The following is a 21,001-nucleotide window of genomic DNA, read 5'->3' on the forward strand; positions in this document are numbered from 1 at the left end:
ATATTCTTTTTTGCTTAAAGCGTAGTTGATGGGAACTTTTTTCAACGTATAAACAAGAGAAGGATAATTTCTGAAAACTAAGTACGATTAATCAGAGTTGATATGAGTTGTGGACTCTAAATTCAATCAAGAATGAACAAATTCCTTTTCTGGTAAGCATGGAACAATAAAAATGACATGTTACATGTTAGGCACTATATTTCATTAATTAATTTACCATTTAATTAAATATTTTCTTCTGTCTTACTTTAGTATATCATTGAATATTTCTCCTATATTTCCCCAGTTATAATCTTAATGGACCTATTAAGATATGATAGATTAGATAATAAATTGAGTATGCAATAATTTCATCCCAGTTGTTCTGAATCTAGAACAGTAACTCAGAGATAGGCTCTCTGAATTGAACAGGGTGTTGAGAATAGACAACAGTGACATGTGTGGACTTGGAATCATTCCTGAATTGTGGTTTCATCCTTCCTAATTCAATTCCTGTGTCACTGGACTTCATTCAGGGGTATTGATCCTTGTCTTGTCCAGTTATACTATGATTTCTTACTAGATTTTTACTTTACTGCTCATAACTTGTCTGAAATGAGGATCCACATCAAATGTACATTATCCATTTCTATTGTACTAGAGTCATCCTCAGGTTTTACCATGATTTTATGTTCCATTGGGTCACTTCTTTGCAAATACCAACATTCTTCTCAGTATATATTCTTTATATTGAGTCTTATATATCAGTGACTTATATGTTAGCGGCATGTTTTCTTTTCCTGATATCAAATTATTAAATGACTGCTCTAGCATCAAACTATCTGCTCAGGTCTTTGAGAAAAGTAGTTTCATGGGCTATTGATTTATGGAAGATCATATGATATTGCTCTGCTATGTTAGCAGTCTTTGTTGCAGCAGGGTTGTGATGCTCAGCCCAGGCTGGGGATGGAAACGTGATGCTTGCATGAATTTTTTACTGACTACGAAAAAGGATCAATTTAAGGCTCCTTTCATGAGCAAACATTCCTTCCCTCCTCTGGTCTCCAGTCATTCACCATGCAGCTTACTGCGAAACTTTTCTTTTGGGAGTTGGAGTGTTATTTAGAAGAAAACAGAGTGTGGAGTAGAATTATAATCCATGAGGAGTCTGCCAGTTCCTGATTTGCTTGAGATGTGATCACACTTGTAGAAAGGGTGCTGCTGCTATTTGAATTGGTTACATAACCTTGCTTTGTTGTGTTTTAAAGCTTATGTCAATGCTATGCAAAGATGTAGACAGATACTCTTTTTGGTGGCGTTTAAATCAAAAGGGAAAATGATGAAATAATTAAGCTGTCTGGGTAATCTTTTAAAGTGCTAATCATGAACTGAAAATTAAGGTTTTTCTGCCTTTCTGTAAAGAATAATGTTCAATATGGTCCAAAAATATTTTATGATAAAGAAATAAAATATTACAATAAAGAAAATATTTTTTATTTCTTGACTAATTTTCATATTTCAAGATTTCCATACTATCAGAGTGAACAACAAACAGAGAATAGATTTTTAGAAGTATGTAATGTAGTATTCATAAATTCATGTTCTTTCTATGTTAAGTACACAAATTCAAAAATTGTGAATTTACCAAACTGAAAATTGGTCTTATAAAAACACTTAGACATGAATATAATGATATTCATACTTCCAGTTGTATTAATGAAGTTATCTCACCTGTAATCCAATATACTGAAATTAGCATTTAAACTTTGAGGAAATAAATGCCATGAGATGCAGGATCAGAAGGGTTTGGAGAGATGGAGAAAAAGAAGGAGATCTAGATATAAAAAGTTGCAACAAGTTTTGTAGTTTATAGAATGATTGAAATCCTTTTCTTTCCCTCTTCTTTGAAAGGTGATTTGATAAATTTCTGATGCCAGCTTGTAGTAGTTCTTACAATGTATTGTATCACAGTTCTTTTGGGAGGAATGCTGGATGCTGCAAAATAGTGTTCATTTGGCTGCTTAGTTTTCAATTAAATAGTGCAATATGAACTGCAGTAACACAGGCAGGGTGATGGTCTAGATGAACCAATGCTGTTTCAAACAAAAACGTTTGCCATTCTGAACACAGCTTATAAGCCAGATGCTGTGAATAAATGTGCTCTTTTTATGGCCAGTTAAATCAACACTTGTACTTCTGTAAAAAATTACTGTAAAGGAAATTGTATAGATGGGAGAATTACTCTAAACAGTATTTCAGGAAAATGCAACACAGATATATGAAGGCATGCTTAGTTTAACTTCTTTACAAAGATTGAAACAAGATAATGTATTTTATAAACAACTGAGTATGAAGAGTAAAAGGAATTTTAAAAAAAAAAATTCTTGGGAAACAAAGAATTATCCAGTGTAATCAATCCATCAGGCTTCAATTATGACTCTCAAAGGACTTATTAGTCAGAGCAAGACCTGCTTAACAGCCTCAAATAAATGTGTCAGTCATAAATTCCCAGAAATGTTGACCATACACTCTAATTATTCCCTTTGCATGAAAAGACTTCTTTTTTTCTTCTGGATAATTCAATGAGTATAATGCTCTGGTTAAATTTGTCTATCTATAATTCTGGAAAAAAATAAATAAATCAAACACAAAATAGATTATAATGGTGCCAAAACTTAGCATGTTGACAAAGTTTCTTCTTACTTGTCCTTAAAATCCACCAGAGTGCAATGATGGGTTACAATGGAATAAACTTGAAAAAAGATCACAATACAATCTAGTTTTGAGTGCAGAAAGGCAGCTTGACTGTACTGTGTACACTACAATTTAATTTTACAGGTTGTGTACAACATGCAAGCATTATGGAGCTGGACCAGAGCATGACTGATCCCAGTAGCACAGGTCTGTATTAGGCATGTGCCTAAGGGTTGCCTAAAAGCAGCCCTGATTTTTCTGTGCCCTCCTCTCCCTGCCATACCTCACACACGTGAAGAATCATTCACGACAGTTAAAAAGAAGAGATAACGTTACTGGGAGTTTCTACATCTCATCTCAGCAGGCAGTGACCATGCAGCTTGAAGTGAAAGAAGGTTTCATTTGATCTGACAAGGAGTGTCTGGTGCCTACACCATTGATATGTAGGGCCATATTAACCCTTTCTATTCAAGTAAGTTTGCTGAAAGACTCTCGTCCAAAAGGAATAATTTTTGCACTGTCTTGCATTCCTCTGTGTTAATTCACCATTAGATTCACTATCTTTATGCAGTGGAGACTGAGGATCACTTATTGCAGAGCATGGAAAAGATTTACATATCCTGGAAAGTTATTTGACTTCATCTTGGGCACCAAAGCTTGACATTGTTGTCTATGCCACTGAGAGCCTTGAGGTGTGTGAGCAAATATTGGCCTTGGCTACCCAGTTGGGATCTGGATAAGTACATCTCCATCTTTGAGCTCAGATATCTGAAAGGTTCCAAAACAGACCTCAATTCAGAGTAAAGCAAATATGTAGCGTAAAATTGAAATGTTCAGATTTTAATTAGTTAAAAACAAAAAGAAAAATTATGTCAGTATTTTGCTAGACACTCCTTTCTGCCTTTATAAAGACATAAAACCCCTTACAGTAATACACCAATGTCATTTTTGATATGTAATTGTGGTGGATGAGACTGCACTGAATCAGTAGAATTATCCTCCCAATGCACTTTTAAAATTATTGTGAAGCCTTGACACAGTGCAACTAAATCTCCCAGATGAAGACCTCCCTTCCCACACTGTCTGTCAAATAGTAAAAAGGAAGAAACAAGACCTGTCTGATAACATTTGGAGAGAAATTTTGACAATAACATCTTTCCAGTACATGTAAAATACAGATGCAGCTTGCCTCTCCAAGTCACAGCTTTTCCATAAGTTCAGAAGATTTTACTGTTTGTTTGTTCATTACCCTGTGACAAAGCCCACAGCAGATGAATTTGCATCTCGGTGTCAGAAGCCAGTTCTGCCTCCATAACATAGCAGTGAAGATGGGATTTCTTTTGCAGCTTCTTTTTGCAAATGAAGAAGGAAACATGTTAAAACTTACTTTCAGATGTCACAGCAAAAGAAGTAAAGAAGCAGGAGTAAGAGAAATTGCTCTTTCTCCCTTTTGCTGTTATGTCAGGGAAATAAATTTAATCTTTATTGCCTTCCTGCCCTTTATTACATCCAATTTGCTTTCTTATCATAGGAAAAAGTTTTTTGTAATTTTTCTATTGTTGAGATATGATTCCTTTAATTATCTGAGACTTCAACTTGACAGCTTGTAACAGATCTCCTCCCAAAGCTTTCCCATGATGCACGCTGAAGGTGCCTCCTTGACCCAGCAATCCCTGGGTGTTGCCACCTCCTCCACTGCATGAGAAGTGTTCCTCCTGCTGAAGTGAAGCCCATACCTGGACAATTACTGAGTTAGCAGTGCTCATCTCCAGGATTCTATCCAGGACCTAGCTATATTCATTATACAGGCTTGGATCTTGGCTTTTCTACGTTTTATCCCTGTCTACACAGATGCTTCTTTTGCTTTCCTGGTGCATTTGGTTGTGAAAGATATTTCAGCCGCCCACAGATTAATACAGAAACTCGTATATCAGTTTGCTACCTCATGTTGTAAAGATGTCATCAGCTCACAAAGGGCTCCCAAACGAGTTTCACTGGCTTATTGGACTAATAAAGAATCTATGATGAGTGTAAGATACTCTTGGATTCTCAGTCACTGTGACTGTTTATTTCCTGTGTACCACACTTCTGGCCAAGAAATCCATAGCTGAATCCTAGGCAGTTCTGACATTGTGCATAGTGGAATCAGAACTTCATAAACCCCAGCAAAAAATTTCTAATTTCTCTCTTGCTATAAATAGTACACATGCCTAAGAAGGTGAACACTTTTTCTTGTCTTTGACATTGCCCACAACTGATGTGAAACTTTATTTTCTGATAGAATAGATGCATTATTCTGAGCTGAAATATACATCCCTGACCTGGTTTACACCAGAAAATTGTTGTTTAGGTTTATATTGTTCTACACAATTCAATTATCCAGTGTCATTTAACATTCCTAGATGTTACAAACTTACTGTCTATACTTTAAATGGCTGTTTAACTATTTTAAAAATCCTATAATTTATGGGACACACTGATACCAGAATTATAATTTTGTGCTGTTTCCTCTGTCTTTGAACAAATCTTGAAATTTTAATCCTGAGTTAAATCAAAACTTGGAAGACTAATAAGAAAGCATTATTTCAAATGACTGATTCTTATACCTCTGCATTCTGTTACTTTATGAAAAATTTGATCCCAGCAATAACAATATCACTTTTCTAAATATCTTCTTTTTATAAATAAATCACATATTTAAATGCTTTTCCCATAATCTGGGATTTTTGGCAATTGGAAGAGCTTGTTTCATAGACCAAAATTTATTTTTCATTTTGGGTAGTGACTGGATCTGGCTGTTTTGGAGTTTACCTTTTTCATAGGAAGCTGTATGGACCCATGTCTAAAATGGTTCTGATAGCACATCAGTGTTTTGGCTACTGCTGAACAGTAATTTTGCAGCATAGAGGCTTTCTCTATTTATCCCTTTGGCTGCCAGTGAATAGGCTGGGGGTGCACAAGAAGTTGAGAGGGGACCAAGCCAGGATGGCTGACCTAAATTGATCAAAGGGATATTGTGTGCTATATAGCATTGTGCTCAACAGTGAAGTTGAGGAGACAGATTTTCCAAAAATTGTGCTTGCTTTGAGATTGGCTGGGAATGTTCTCCTGCTGGGAGTTGGAGAGTGACAGCCTTTATATCACATGCTTGATTTTTATCTTTCCTTCCTTCAGTTATGAAGCCATTTGTATCTTGACCCAAGTGTTTACTCTTGCTTTTACCATTCTGGTGTGAGAATGAGCGATCATCTTTTTGCTTAGCTTCTGACCCACACTCTTATATAGATCTATTTTAGCTGAAATAGGCAGAGCCTGTGAACTTCCTAATATTATGGAAAAAACCTAAAATCAGTGATGAACTGATTTCTGAAAATTCCAGAGGAGTTGAATGCATTTCATCGGAGTGCAGATGAAGTGTTAAGGACATCACTGGCATTCATTGTCTTAATTGTTAGCATAGCACCTGGCATTATTTTTAACCCAGACCAATAGCAGCTGCAAACAATTCCAAGGCAGAGCTCAGGGATGACATTAAAACAGGTGCTATGCCTGCAGATAGCTTATGGGCCCTGTGTTAGGCTGAATAGGAAGGTTTAGTAGCAGGGAGCTGGGATGTTCTTTGCTAGTGAATCTCAGTGTGAAAGCTGGTCTGGGAATCTCTCTGGTAAATTCCTCGTGTATGTATCACCATTGGATCTAATTTTCCTGTAACTGAAATATTTGCAGGAACTGTAATAGTGGGGAAAATACCAGGTAATGATGTAAAACTTATTTAAATAAGTCAAAGATTCTCATTCAGACAAGGATTTAAATGTAGAATCCCCATATTTGAGGAGGGATGTTATTATTGAATTATTCCAAAGAGATTCTTCTCCCACCTTCAGTTTTTGATGAATAAGCAAATATGATATTGAGGTCACATGTAAATAATTTTTTTTAATTAATTTGTTCATAAATAGGACTTATTTTCTAAAGAGCACATAACTATAACCTCTGCTCTCCTGACTGGGAGAAAAAAAGATTATTTTTACTCAATTTCAAAAGCTGACAGTGTAGATGGCCATACTCGAGCTTTTTAGACATGTACTGGCCATGATTCATCTTTCATTAATGGAAAAAATCATCCTCCAGAAGGTACTATTTTTTGTTTCAGCTACAGAGGTTGTTTAGATGCTTAGTATATGTAAAAATCTACATTGTAGATGTCTAAAAAGCTGAGATGTATCCCTCAGTGCAGGTTCATTCATTTTTCACTATGCAATTTAAAAATAATCAGGATGTGAAAACCTGACTGTGTAAAACCTGGTTATTTTACTCATGTAAATTCTGTTCTGCTAGATATAGGCAATTTTGCAGAATTTTCTTTGTTTGTGAATTCATAATTTCAAAAATATGTTGTGTTGACAGCCAGAAGAAGTGGACTCTTCTTCACAGAATAAGTTTAGTGAAGATACTCCAAGAAGGACTTTTTTTCTTGATCCATACATGCTACATCTAGGGATAAAAAAATGTTAATGATTTTTGTGATAAATGAGAATATCACACGGGATGTAGAGCATGACTGACTCATTTATCACTGTAGCCACAAGGCCTGTAGAAGTTAACACCTTTACATTTTTGACATCAGAGTTGCAATGGCAATCTCCACTGAAAAAGTCTTATACACTGCCATTGATCCCAGCAGTCCACAAAGCAATTTGAAGGTATGATATTCCTTTCAATGGGATTGGTGCAGTTGCCCCAGATCAAATGCAACCAGTAAGGAAGTGTCGGGGATCTGGTAGAGGAAAAGGTGTTTGGGTAAGTAGTCTGGCACAGGAGAACTTTTGAATTACTGGCCTACAATAGCATGAATTTGAAGGTTATACTGTCATGTGTCTACCAACTTCAAAAACTTAAATATTGAGCCAACTTCTCCACAGATTATGGCCTAAAAGAAACCAATTTTTTTTAATGCAGGCTGTTAGCATGGAAAGCGTTTAAAACTTGCAGTATGTTCAGCTCAAATTTTTCCAGTCATTGGAGCATTTTTCCTGTGCACTGTCAAGCTTCTACTGTAATCACCATCTACATTACATTTCAGGTGCTTTTTGCATGCCTATAAAATCAGACCCTTCCAATGCTATCTCCTTGTGATTTCATAAACATTCATCATAGCTTTCTTTGTGGCTGGCTGTCCACAAGGATTTTTAAGACCTTGTGGCAGAGCTAGGCAGGTGCACTGAAATTGTTGCCATTTCTTTTTGCTCTTATGCAGCCCTGCTCTGTAACATTTACTCTGTCAATTACATTCCTTTTGGTATTCATAGTCAATACTATCTCTGTGTGACTTTAATTTTATTTCACTAAATTAAAGAGGCATTATAAAGTTGTTACCCTTTGATTTTGCAGCTTTAATTTCATTTTTCTTTAATCTTTGGAGCACACTAGATTATCAATTAGCATAATAAAACAGTCACTGTGGAATTTAGTAACAATACTGGATATTCTGTGGAGTGAATCATCTCATTTAATGTTCATAGCATGAGGACAGAATGTGCACCAAGTAAAAAAGTTGCCAAAATTCTACTCCACACTTCTGTTGTGTCTCTATACATGAATGAGGGAATTTGAGATTATTTTAAGGAGTTGTTTCCAACGATATTGGATGTCTTTTGAATGTTTTTTATATTCTAAAGCTGTAAGAAATTTGTAAGGTCTTAATAATTCAAACTTTTTTCATTATAGAAATGCAGTCACTGTTATTGGTAAGCAGAATGAAGTCAATTGATATTTCAGCTCTTAGGCTGCTCCTTTCAAAACAATGATCTCTGCTCACATTTTGGGTCTTAGAGCTTCATTCTTTCTAGTGGTCAAGATCTCCTAGCCTCTTTGTTACTTGCCCTGGAGAAACCAATGAACTTTACGCTTTTCCTGTACGTGAGCTGGGCTTCTCTGTTCCTTCTCCTGAATTATCTGATTTTTGTAGGGAGACTGGTATTACTGGTTCATCCTGTGCATTCACTGGGTGTGTAGAGGAAAATTAGGTACAAAACAACCTCTTCTGTCTTGGTCTGAATGCTTCAGCAATGGGGAGCCCAGACATTTAAAGTGCCAGGATTCTAAACAGCTGCATTTAAAATTTCTCAGTGAAGGTTGTATGCTTTTATGATTTATCCCCCAGAGCTATATGAAAGCCAAGAAGAAAGGATAAGGTTCTAGAGTCATAGGTCTCTTTGTAGTACTCCAAATCTTTATTGTATTCAGTACTTTTACTGAAAATTCAGAAACTTATCACACCATATAAAATACAGATTTCAAAATACTTTTCAGGAACAGCACTTGAAGAGATACCAAAAACTACCCATGCATTCTTTTAAATAACAAAAACATATCAATGTGGCCAGATACATAATTATGAATTTCAAATCATTGCAGTTACCTAATGATTTCTGAGGAAGTTAAAGAAGAAGTGGGAGGGAAGGATACAAAGCAAAGAAGGATTGAAAGATATAAAGGAGAAATGTAAAAGGAAGACAAATGAGTAATCAGTCTACATATTCACCAAACCAGTGGTAGTCCAGCTGTTTTCCTGATAAAGAATAAAAGTTCATTGTTGCAAAAGTATAATATTTTCTGTGTCACTGCTAAATATTTCTCATGGAATTTACCACAAAATTTTCTAAGCTTTCAAACAAACACATACAAAAAAGGATCAATCTCTTTTATTTGATTTTTCCCCTTTTCAGAAATTATTCCTTACAATTTGTTGAATTCAGGAATACTGGATTTCCTAACTCTTGCCTTTTCTTCTGTTTATTGTCACCTTCTGTCTACAATATAATTTTTTGGGAAGAGAAAAGCCTTGGTGACCTGAGATCCCCTGAAGTTACGTACACCACCGGTCCTGCTGGCCCATTTTCCTGATTCTGGGTGAGTTGCTCACAAGAGTAGTGGCACTGGCCAGTGACACTGTGACAGAGACTGCAGGCTCATCAGAGCTGCACTTCCCTCCACCAGGTTTCATCCTCTATGAAAAGCCCAGGGCCACCAGACAGAATGGAGTCTATTTAACATGCATGAAGGTAGGGAGAGAGATGTGAATGAGAGCTCCTCTCCTGCAGTATTTCTGTTAAAACATGTCAGTTGTTTCCCCTCCTCTGTTAACACCCAAGCTGATCTTAAACATGCTGCATTCCAGACATCATGTGCTTTCTATTTGTATTCATTGCAGATGACACTAAAACTACTGCAAATAATTCAGGTAATTGACAAACCACAGGGGCACTTACCCTGTTCATGGGCCTGTTTTAGGCTGGCTCATCATCACCATTCTAATTGATGACAGGTCTCTAGTTTTCCACTTTGCCAGGCTGTAAGACAAGGAATATTAATAAAATATTGTGGCAGTGGGAATGTTGGGACTGTTTCCAGCCTTAGGAAAGCAGTGAGCCCCTCCTCCCCCAGCTCTGCTGCTAATGTACAAGTGATGTGGTGGGGAATTTTTCAATATAAGAATGCTCTCTTTTCTCTGTTGGCTCAGCCCTTGCAATTACCCAAACCTAATGTGACCATAGGTTTTAAAAGTAATGCTGTGCCCTGCAACAGCCTGTCATTAAAGAGAAATGCCATCAAAGTAGTTGACATCTTCATGAAATAACAATATAATGTTAATAATATATATATAATGTAATATAATGTCTTATAATAAAGAACATTTCAGAATCCAAGATTGGTTTTATTTACTGTTTACCTCTGCCCTGATCCCTAGATACTCAGCATTAGTATTTATTAGTATTATTTATTTTGTCCCACCGGAGAAGTTCAGTAATGAGTATGTTAATAATAGTTAAGGCCATTATTCTACTTGGAAAGGTAGGTGCTGGATTTATAAAGCAAGAATTGAGCTTCTGAACAGAAACATTATAACCAGTCTCATTTAACAAAATGTTAGAAAGTAACTATGCCCTCCCTTAATTTTTGCTTCTGTGACTTCAGTTATGCAGTGCTGAATTTATTACTATGTTTCAGAATTGTAGCCAGGAGACCACCCATGTGGCAAAGAAGTCCTCTGTGCCATTTGGCTCTGGGTCAGTCAGGGATAATTGGTGATGGAAGAGGAAGGGAGTAAGTGTTCCTTTTACTTAACACTTTTCTAAATCAGGCCTGAAAGGAGAAAAGAACTAGTGAAGGGGGGGAGCATAGAAGGGAATGTTATTTTATTCATTAGAAATAAATGTCTGTAGTTTAAACATGTCGACAGGCTGAAGCTCTGTTCTGTGAGACACCGAGTGCCCTGGAACCCCTTTCATGTTAGTGGTAGGTGAGGTAATTCAGAGCTTCATGGGATTGAACCCTGAGGATTCTCCTGAAGAGGAGTCACAAAGAAGAAGGATGCCCATGGATTTTGAGCTGAACTCTATTTCTATCCCTCTCTTTCTGTCTCCTAGATCTAGATCTATCTAGTTGTGTGTGGTTAATTCATTTGAAGTAAAGATATGTGTACTAGAGGATTCAGTGTGCAGTTCAGCATGGTGTCTTTCCAGTTCAAATAGATGAAAGGAAATGGCTCATTTCTCAGAGACATGCTCTTGTTATTCCATCAGATGACAAGGGAGGCAATGCTTGTGTAATCCAAGTTGTTTGTTCTGTACTCCAGTCTTGACATATTTTCCTGAATTTGGCAGACAACTCCCGTAAATAAAGGAACTTCTGGAAGTCAAAGAAAGATAGAATTCAATCCCTGATGGATTAATGACCTAGTTATTTTAGAAAATGAGGCATCTGCAGAGATATATCTCAAATTAGTCCTTGTAGCAATTCTCACATACCATGGTAAGGAATTTCAGAAATACTTCACTGATTGCCTCAGCTTTTTATCATTATGCTACTTTATGTCAATAAGTTGCAAAAATCTAGACTTCTCTGGTGTGGTGTTTGAGCATGCTCATTGTAAGTTCTTTTCCTCATATCAACTATCCATGGCTTCTTATCCTTTCACTGTGAATGGCAGGAAAGGGTTTGGCTTTATCTTCCCTACATCTATCCCATAGATAAGAGTACAATGATACACCGAGGAACAAGATCAGGCTGTTTGACAGAAGCTGCACAACTTCATTGGTGTACAGGTTTTGTTTTGGTTAAACCCTAAAGTGTAACATATTTGAGGGGAAAATTAAAAATCCTTTGAGGAGGAGGTTCATCTCCATGTTTCTTGTCTGAAGATGAATCTCTACACCTGCTCTGTCAAGGGGACTAATATTTGTGGTGTTGTTGGGTTTGCAATCGACATCACAATTGTGTTTGGTCCTTTCAGAGGACCAGACAATGAATCCCTAAGTGGAAAGAGCTGTGTACTCTGCTGCTGCATAGCCATATTGCATATGAACATGCTTGGGCAAACATGTACACACACAGTACAATTTTAATGTTATACAAAATACAGACAGTAATCAGATTGCCTACTGTTATGTTGTATACTCAGTGAAAGCTGAATTTTTGCTTTGTTTCTTAGCAGCAGAATTAGTTGACATAGTGCCTTTGATTTCAGTATTGATGAAATCGGGGAGAAACAGTTCATGTTTCTTACATGAACTAATTGCAAGAATTTAAAATATTGGGTAAAAGTACTTGCAGGTTTTCCATGTTGCATGTGGAAATGATTGTCTGGTGCTAGTCTGAGGTTTAAATACATTTTTTATTTAACCTCTTATTAAACAGTCAGAAATCCCTCAGTTCCTTTACTATCAAAACCTCAAGTGTCCTTTAATGGCACTGATTTCTTCAATTCCCAATGAAATCAAAAGAAAGAGAGCCATTACAAGTAAGCCCTTTGAAGGTGATACTGGGGAGAATAATATAATGTTTTTCAAAGAAATTTCAAAGGTTAAATATATTCGTTTCTACAGTTCACTACTACATTTACTCTAAAAGTGACTTCTCTTGGTAGATGTATTTTCCTTCTGAATAATGTAATGTGGGGGTTTTAAGAATCCAACAAAAAAAATCTCTTTAAAAAAGGCTGGACCAATAGGCACCAAAATCAGCAGCAAAACTCCTACCAAGTTAAACAGCTCAAAATAATGTGCTATCAGAATTCCTCACTGGAAAACAGGGTACCCCTCCTTTCCATCCTTCCCTACTTTCTCTGTGTTTTTGTGTCAGCTGCATGATCAAGTGATGGAAGGAAGAAAAGGTTGACCCTGATGCTAATTCAAGAAGTCTTGACTGGAGCCAGCTGGTTTGCAGCATCTGTGAAAACAGTATGAAAATGGAATTTTGAATAAGTCATCAAGATTGAACACTAAAAGCAAATATAGTTGATCATGCAAATTCAATAAAGAGATTGAAAAAGAAAGAAAACAAAAACTATAAAGTCTAATATAATAATTTGAAAAAGGTTCAACACCTGAAATGGCATGAAAAAATGTGATCACATTTAAAAATTTTTCATTAACATATAATTTTCACTTAAAAAGTTAAGTTCATCTGCAAATGTCATCTGAGAAATATTAATGGCATACTACCAGATAATCCATTTCATAATCATGTGGGGTTTTTCTCAAGCTAATCTTCAACTCAGACTCATTAATGAAAGGACAGCATGTGAATATTGCAATGAGGAGCAATTGTCTTGCTGAGTTAGTGAACAGAAATACAAAATGAGAAGAAAACACTGAAATGGAAAATGTGAAGAACTGGTAAGTCTGGATTTTTTTATTTTTTTTTTTTTAGTGTGAGAAATGGAACTCATTTATCTCAACTGATAAAGGTCAGGGGAAATGGAAGCAGAGCAAGTATATGTCTGTGCTTTTATAGGCAAATACAACTATTCTGGTATTTTGCTTGTGACCATTTCACCTCAAATATTCTTAGAAGCTTAAAGTCTTGGAATATTAACACCTCAGTAATTAGCTTCCAAAGGAACAAAGAAAGAGCTTTAGGGGAAAAAAAAAAATATTGTTAGGTAGATTCTTTGTTTTACTGTGGATGAAAAGTATAAGGAAACTTTAATGCCAAATCTGCCCATGGTCTGCCTGTTACTGCCACATTCTGCAGGTTTTTGTTCAGTCATGGATTGCTGCTTTTGAGATCAACAAAAGTATAACTCAGGGTTTATGTTGGATTATTTACTTATTTATTTTTGTTAGAGAGTTGTGTATAGGGACAGCTCTTCTTTCCCAAGTGTGATTGCTAGAGATTGTCCTGGGTCTGGCTGGGATGGAGTTCATTTTCCCAAAGCAGCCCTCACAGTGCTGGTTGCATTGGTAGCTAGGAAAGGTGTTGGTAACACGCCAGTGTTTTAGCTGCTGCTGAGATGTTCTGGCCCAGCATGAAAAAGATTAATATAAAACCTAAGGAAGTTTAGACAAGACAAGATAAAAAGCAGATTCTCCAAGAAGACAATAGAACTATTGCCTGAACCCAGATCCAAGCTAACTAAACATGTTCTAAACATAGCTGTGTACCAGACTAAACTTGTACTAAATGTGACCAAGGATACTGAAGCAAACTTAGGGAATCCTTTAACCCATAAAAGTTTTAATAGCTTCATAATATCATGACAAGCAATATTGCCAAACAAGCTTGTTCTGTAAGAGATGTGTGAATAAGAAATTATTATATAATTTATTATTCATGAAGAACAGTAAATTATTTTAATCACATTTTCTGTATTATGAAAATTCTAAAAAGTGGTGCTGCAGGCAAATGAATGGCCATGGAAAGTGTGATCATTCATTCCCATCTTTTTTAATAAACTTTATTCAAATTAAAGGAAAAAAAATAATTAAGGGGTAGCAAGTATCTAAAGTCTATGTCTGTGAAATGACCATACATTTTAAAAGGACATCAGAAGCCTCTTCAGAACAAAATAACATTTCTAGTATTAAGTCTTTAGACCAAATCCAGAGATAGTAACATCTATCTTTAGTAAGTTGATTAAAATACTTTGAACTCCAGTACCAATTAATATATACTTTGGAACTACTCACTTTGCATAGTCACAGCTCTATTTTGAGTAAATGTATACACCAGACTCCAGTAAAATGCAGTGAATATGAAAGCTTTATTTTTATTTAATAAGTGGAAAGATAGATCAATGGCTTGGCTAAATGAAACCAGGTGAAGGTTGACCTTCTGGATGTTAATAAACGGGGTTTAATCTAAATGGGTATTTTTGATATTTCATAAAACTTTAATGTGTTGAAGAATTTGTGTCTCAGATACTTTAAAAGAGTTCAAATGTTATTTCATGTATGTATACACTGGACGGATGCTTAAAAGTTCAGTTTTTATGGAATCTCATGATTGTTATTTTTCTTTTTTTTCCAAGATTACAGAAAGATCCTGTGCAGAAAATCATTGCCTTTGGAGATGAGAGACGACCACTGGAAAATTCCTTGAGGGCTTTAGTATTACTATTCTAAAATACTGATAGGTGCCCAAATTGGGGGAACAAAGTAGAAAAACCTTCAGACAAAATTTTGTTCCTATCTTGTATTTTTGTTCCTATACTATCACTAAGATCAGCAATAAATGGGGATTCCTGACAGCATTCCAAGAAAGGTATTTTACCACTTCTATTTTTTGATGTCTAGAAACATCCTGAGTTTATGCTTTGACTGAGAAATATTTTTCTTTTCTTGGTTTTTGTTTTGAATCCTTCTTACTATGTCCTTAAAATGCTCTGAGTTCCATCTACAACAAAATACCTTAAAGGATAGCTTTGAGATGCTGTTTTGTTGTAAGAATAACAATAGTATGTCTGTACAGAGGAGAAATGCTTAGCCTGCACTAAGCTCCATACTGTCTTGATTAAACTGCTACTATACCAGAACAGCTATTTTAAAAATAGCTGAGATGTGTAAGTTTGTGACTGAAGTATAGACCCAGTCTTTGAGTGGTCAATTAACACGAATTTCATTATAATCAAAACATGCTAAGGCTCAGGAGGAAGAAAGGGATCAGGACAGCATCTTATAAGTAGGATTTTTAATGAGGGACACAAAGGGAAAAGAAGATTTATGCCAACAGCATATACATTTGGTTTATCAATAGCATGACAGAGCACATCCTGAAATAAGTTTTCAATACAGCAATGTTCTCTAAGAAGGGTACCAAAATGAATATGTTAAGCTAGAGGGCTATTCTGCATGGGGCCAAGCTTAGGTGAAGTGAATCCCTCACAATGGTTATTGTAAATGGGAAGGTCAGTAGCCTCTCTTTTTCACTAGACAGATGAAATGCTTTGTGGAAGCCAGCAGGAAAATAGCATAAAAGAATTAAAGGTATAGCTATTGTGAAGCATTATTTTCTTAAAAGAACCTGGGCCACATGTTGATTAAGAAGGTAGCCACTGCCTTTATCACTACTGATTTGCTTCTGTCATATTTTTCTTAGAGCTATTTCTCTGTCACATGCACACAGAGAGAAGAGCAGAACTTGGGGTCAGGTCATGGCTTATTCAGCCTGCAGGGAACTGTGCCGATAGCCTTTTGGCATGACATGCCACAGCCATCTGTATTTAGAAAAGAGATGGTTTCATGGAGACATATTTCTTCATTCTGGTGACCAGGGAGCGCAAGAGTGGGGAATACACGAAGTGTCTTTGCACCCTCAGTGTGTTTTCTGACATAAAATATGGCAGAGGGGGATAATGCATGCCTGCAGACTGATGCTTGCTCTTCTCTTTGAAGAAGCTGGGAGATAGAGTTATAGCCTGTGACCCCCTAAGTGACAATTTCCATTTCAGGCTGATACTGCAGAAATGCAACTGCTCTGTACACTGGGCTGAGCTGAAAGCAGCAGAAATGAATGTCCTCCACTATTTAGCCTGTCATCCCTCCCCACCTTTCCTTTCTTATTAAGAAGATGATGCCTTTCCCATTTCAGTGGAAGGAAAGACCCCTGCAGACTGCACAGAAGCTGGATCATGCTGCAACACGTTTAATGTTACGGGACAGTGCAGTGTTGCCATCAGAACTAATCCCAGCAGCAGCATATCAAGTCACCCCATTTCCATTTAGCTTTTGTCAGTATCACATGCAGACAGATATGGATTTGGTCTGGGGAATGGCATTTGCCTTTGAAGTCCTTTTCTTATTTTTTTTTCCCTCTACATCATGTATTCAGCACTAATAGAAAGTTTCTTTTCAGGAATGAATTCCATTTAGTTGCTGAGCATGTATCGGCTACACTGCTGATCAGCAGCATGATAGGGAAATTTTAGGTTTTCTCTTCTGCATAAACCTTGTCTCTTTTTCTCTGCTTTGCATGGCTGTTCGTTTTGACATGTGGCAACTTAGTTACTGCAATTGTTCCAGAGATTGCTTTGATATTTCCTCTTTTGTTGTGCTAATAGAACCACTACTCTCTCTTACTTTGACCTTGTATTATTTAGTCAAGGCTTTCAAGCTCCATATTTTTCTGTATAGGCAGTCCTAATTTTTGTAAAGCTTTAATTACAGATTAGCCCTTCCTGCAGCACTAAAAATGAACATGTTTAGGCTGTTTTATGACATTTCTCAGAGAGAAGTATAAAATTATTTCTTTTTTCTTTTTTTTCTTTTTTTGGTCCAATAATTGGTCACTACTGAATTCAATTTGCCTTTGTACTTCAGTCATGTATCTTGGAACAGTCAGATATTTACTTTCTTCCACAGGTTTGGTCCTGCTACTTCTGTGCTGATTTCTTGGTTAGGCACAACTAGAGGTGGCCAAGTCAGAAGTTGAAGCTCTTTTCTTGACTTCCGCGGGATAATAATCTATTTTGACATATAGCTCATTTTTCTTTCATTGGAGGGTTTTCTGCTAGAAATATCATTTGGGATGCTGCAGAGTACACTGAGCTTGCTTTTGCCCCTATTTGGAAACTTAGAGCCAAGGATGGGAAACATTCAAGCACTAGTGTGGGCTTCAAAATAATGTTTCAAAGGAGAACACGGATTTGAGTAACTGAAAATCTATGCAGTATCATTTTTAGGGTTTCTTTTGCATCAAAGTCACTTTTATCAATATTCACATTACCACCACAGCTACCCAGCATTCTTCAGCTCTTTAACCACAATCTCTGAACAAATTTTGTGATGTGTTTCAGGGACGCTTTGTAGATGAATCTTTTATAGTAGGATCTTGTTCTTTTCCTTGAATGCTTTCTTTTTAGATGTCTTCCTTCTCAAAATCTGAGTGGATAGGGGAAGAATCTTTACAGTATAAGGATTTATCTCAGTTTAAGGTTAAAGATAGGAGACATAGTACTGAAGCAGGCTTTTCTCAACTTTCTGTTAGCACTGTGTATTAGGAGCAGATATGCTTATTTTTTACATAAGATTTCAATTATTTCTGAATTCTACTAGGTTACTGATCTTGTAGCAAGCAGTTTCAATATATGTGTTATGCAAGAAGATAATTCTGTTTATCAGATTTGCCTTTCCACTTTATTAATTTCTTGTTCCTCTTTAATTTTCATGAAGAATCTCACACCTGTAAGTCATTATGAAGTAGAATTTTAGAAAAGAAAGATAATTTTTTATATATATATGCACCTATGTATAAATGTACATGTCTCAATCAAATTTCTTGTGTGTCAGGCTTCCCACATCAACACATGAATCTGAAATATTCCTTTCTGGATTTTAAAGTCTGCTTTAGGACAGATCATGTAGCATATTTTGAATGTAGAATGCAGTTTACTGCATTTTAAAAACTGCACTTTTCATTCACTTTTCACTATTTATAATATTCTGATACAGTATTTCTAATGTAGCCATTATTGTTTGTCATTAAAAAAACAAGCAAAAGCAAACCATAATAATGCTAATAAGGAAATAACAAATATGTTACCTTATGCAAAAGAAAGAAAAATGCAGGTGTAAACCAGCATTCAATAGCATATATACAGTTCCTATTCAATATTAAAAAAAAAAAAAAATTAAAGGTCTTGGAAACATTTACCATATTTGCCTTTTTTATGACTAAAAATCTATCTTAAGATGGATTAAATTACACAAACAAAAAAAAAGTAAAAAATAACTTTTTTTCCACTGGACCTGAAAATAATTATGGAAATCATATGAATGAAATAGCACAGCCATGTGAATTATCACCCAAGTTACAGTGTAAGCTTCTTTGGATATCCAAAATTATCCTCACTACAAATTCTTTTACTTTTGCAACAAACTGTAAAATGCAGTATTTCATATCAGGTTTGGTCTAGAGCAGAGATTTTCTATTATGTATCACTTACTATGTTTTGCCCTGTTACCATTTCTGGTATAGTCACATTGGTAAAAACATGTATAAAATGTATAAAAATAATTATATAAGCAAAATATTCTTCTTGTGTGTCTGATGTCTGTTTATTTACCAATAAATTGATGCTAGCTCAGTCTATAAAAGAACATTCCCAAGGTGAACTATGTCTCTAACTTAGTGGTTTGTTACTATAATGCTATTGGCAAAACTATAATTACAATTCTTTTTGATGGCACACATGGCCTCAGAAGAAAATAGATATGTGCTTCCTCTCATTTCCAAAAGTAAAATTTGATGCTTTATTTCCATAAATCAGTGGTCTATCTCTTAGCATAGAAATGATTTTGGCTCAATCTATTTCAGGTCCTGGCCTTAATGAATAATTAATGTCTGAAAATAAAAACAGAATAAAATTCAAAATGTTAATCCATTGTGGCTTAAAATTTTTTGGAAACCTTTCCATTTCTTTTTTTTGTTTGTTTTTTCTTTTATTGTTTTGCTTTGTTTTGTTCTGATTTCATACATCCCTTAAATTTCTTGTTGAATCTTAACAATTTTATTTGACATTACCTTGTTCAGGTAAAGGCAAAATTAATGGGAAATTAAGGTTACTTTTAATTTCTTGCCCTTTGTGTTTTCATATAAATGATTTTTTTAATGACATTTGCTTTCCCTCTAGAAAATGATGAATATCATAAACTCTCATTGCATTTCAAAAAATACATAAGGTTATATGTAAAAATAACTAAGGAATGTGTATTATTATGAAGGTGAAAAACCTTTAAAAATATTACAAATATTTTAATTTTTAATATTGTTTTTATAACACATGTTACCTAAAGTAAAACCGAATGCTATTAGCATTGCGTTACACAAATTCATTTAGAATGTTTTTTTGTTTGTTCAGTTTTTCTTAAGACTTGGAAGTAAAGCATACATAGCAATATTGTATACAACTTCCAGAGAACATTTTTCTGGCACTGAAACCTCCTGGGAAGAAAATGGTAAGTTTGAGCCACGTTAGTCATACTAGACTTGGCAGGAAAAAAAAAGTTTATTTAAAGCATAATTTCTTTCTTCATGAATTAAACAAGTTATAAATGTTTGAACATTCTCTGAGGATATAAGATTTGTAAACAATGAGTAGTATATATAGAAATACAAAGTGATGGGGATCAGACAGGTCCCATTCCTCTATTTATTATCTGGGTCCAATGAAATGACTATTATCTGCTACTCCTATTAAAGAGTTTCAAATTAATTATATTTGAACGCATTAAGAGTGGTTTAAGTGATAATGGGCACCGACAATGATATGTGTGTGGTGCATACCTTACTCAAGAATTCTTTATGGTTAGAAAGGCATGCTTCTTCTCATTGTCTTTATATATTTCTATGTCATCTGCATGACATAAAATATGAAAGCATGTGGAGTTAAAGGGCTGGAAATTAAAAGAGGATTCAGATTTTGTCCTAGTTAGTTCCTGAAGAGCAGAAGCAGTGTTTTCCTAGAGTAAATGTATAAGGTGTTTCATGACTGAAACAACTTCAATATTTCAGTCATGCTTTCAACACTGAAAATCTGCTTTCCATATGGAATTCACGACATACTCCTGGAAATTCTACTGTACAGTGTAAAACTTGGCTTGTACCTTAGAAAGTCCAAATGCATTCATACATTTTTTATCAGTTGTTCATGGATACTGAAAAATATAAGTGAAAAAAACTTAAAACGCAGTGCAATACCCATATTGTAAACACATACAAAAATTCAGCCTCATTCTATACCAAAGGCATATTCAATTCCTGACCACTTTCCCACTTTACCTGTTTGTTCTGTTCCAGCTACACAGAAAGACATATCCTGAATTCACCTATGCCATTTACACATTACCTCTCTTTCAGTTTTTAAGCAGTAACTCAGCCTGGGAAGATTTTTATTGCCATTATGGCTTGGGCAAAACCACAGAAAAGCCAAATTTCCATATTTTTCCTGGCCAATTGCTTACACAGACATTAATATGAACTGTAAGAGCATTTTCCTGAGCTGCAGCTGTTGTCAGTAAGAACCTTACTACTTTTAAAATCAAATGGA

General features: G+C 35.5%; 1 long non-coding RNA gene across 3 annotated transcripts; it reads left to right on the forward strand.

Annotated features, from left to right (window-relative positions):
- Positions 1-6,249: 6,249 nt before the first annotated feature.
- On the forward strand, positions 6,250-19,334 carry LOC111926065 (uncharacterized). 3 transcript variants are annotated; one of them, XR_015283027.1, is made up of 5 exons: positions 6,250-6,426; positions 9,509-9,585; positions 9,673-9,737; positions 13,219-13,352; positions 14,987-19,334. It is a non-coding gene; the product is annotated as an uncharacterized LOC111926065 (long non-coding RNA). The 3 variants fall into 3 exon arrangements; XR_002862643.2 differs by having other exon boundaries at positions 6,257-6,426; positions 9,402-9,585; positions 14,987-19,067; XR_015283028.1 differs by lacking the exon at positions 9,673-9,737 and having other exon boundaries at positions 6,258-6,426; positions 9,402-9,585; positions 14,987-19,067.
- Positions 19,335-21,001: the final 1,667 nt, after the last annotated feature.

The sequence above is a fragment of the Cyanistes caeruleus genome, chromosome 2, assembly GCF_971803275.1.
Source record: "Cyanistes caeruleus chromosome 2, bCyaCae1.hap1.1, whole genome shotgun sequence".
NCBI lineage: Eukaryota > Metazoa > Chordata > Aves > Passeriformes > Paridae > Cyanistes > Cyanistes caeruleus.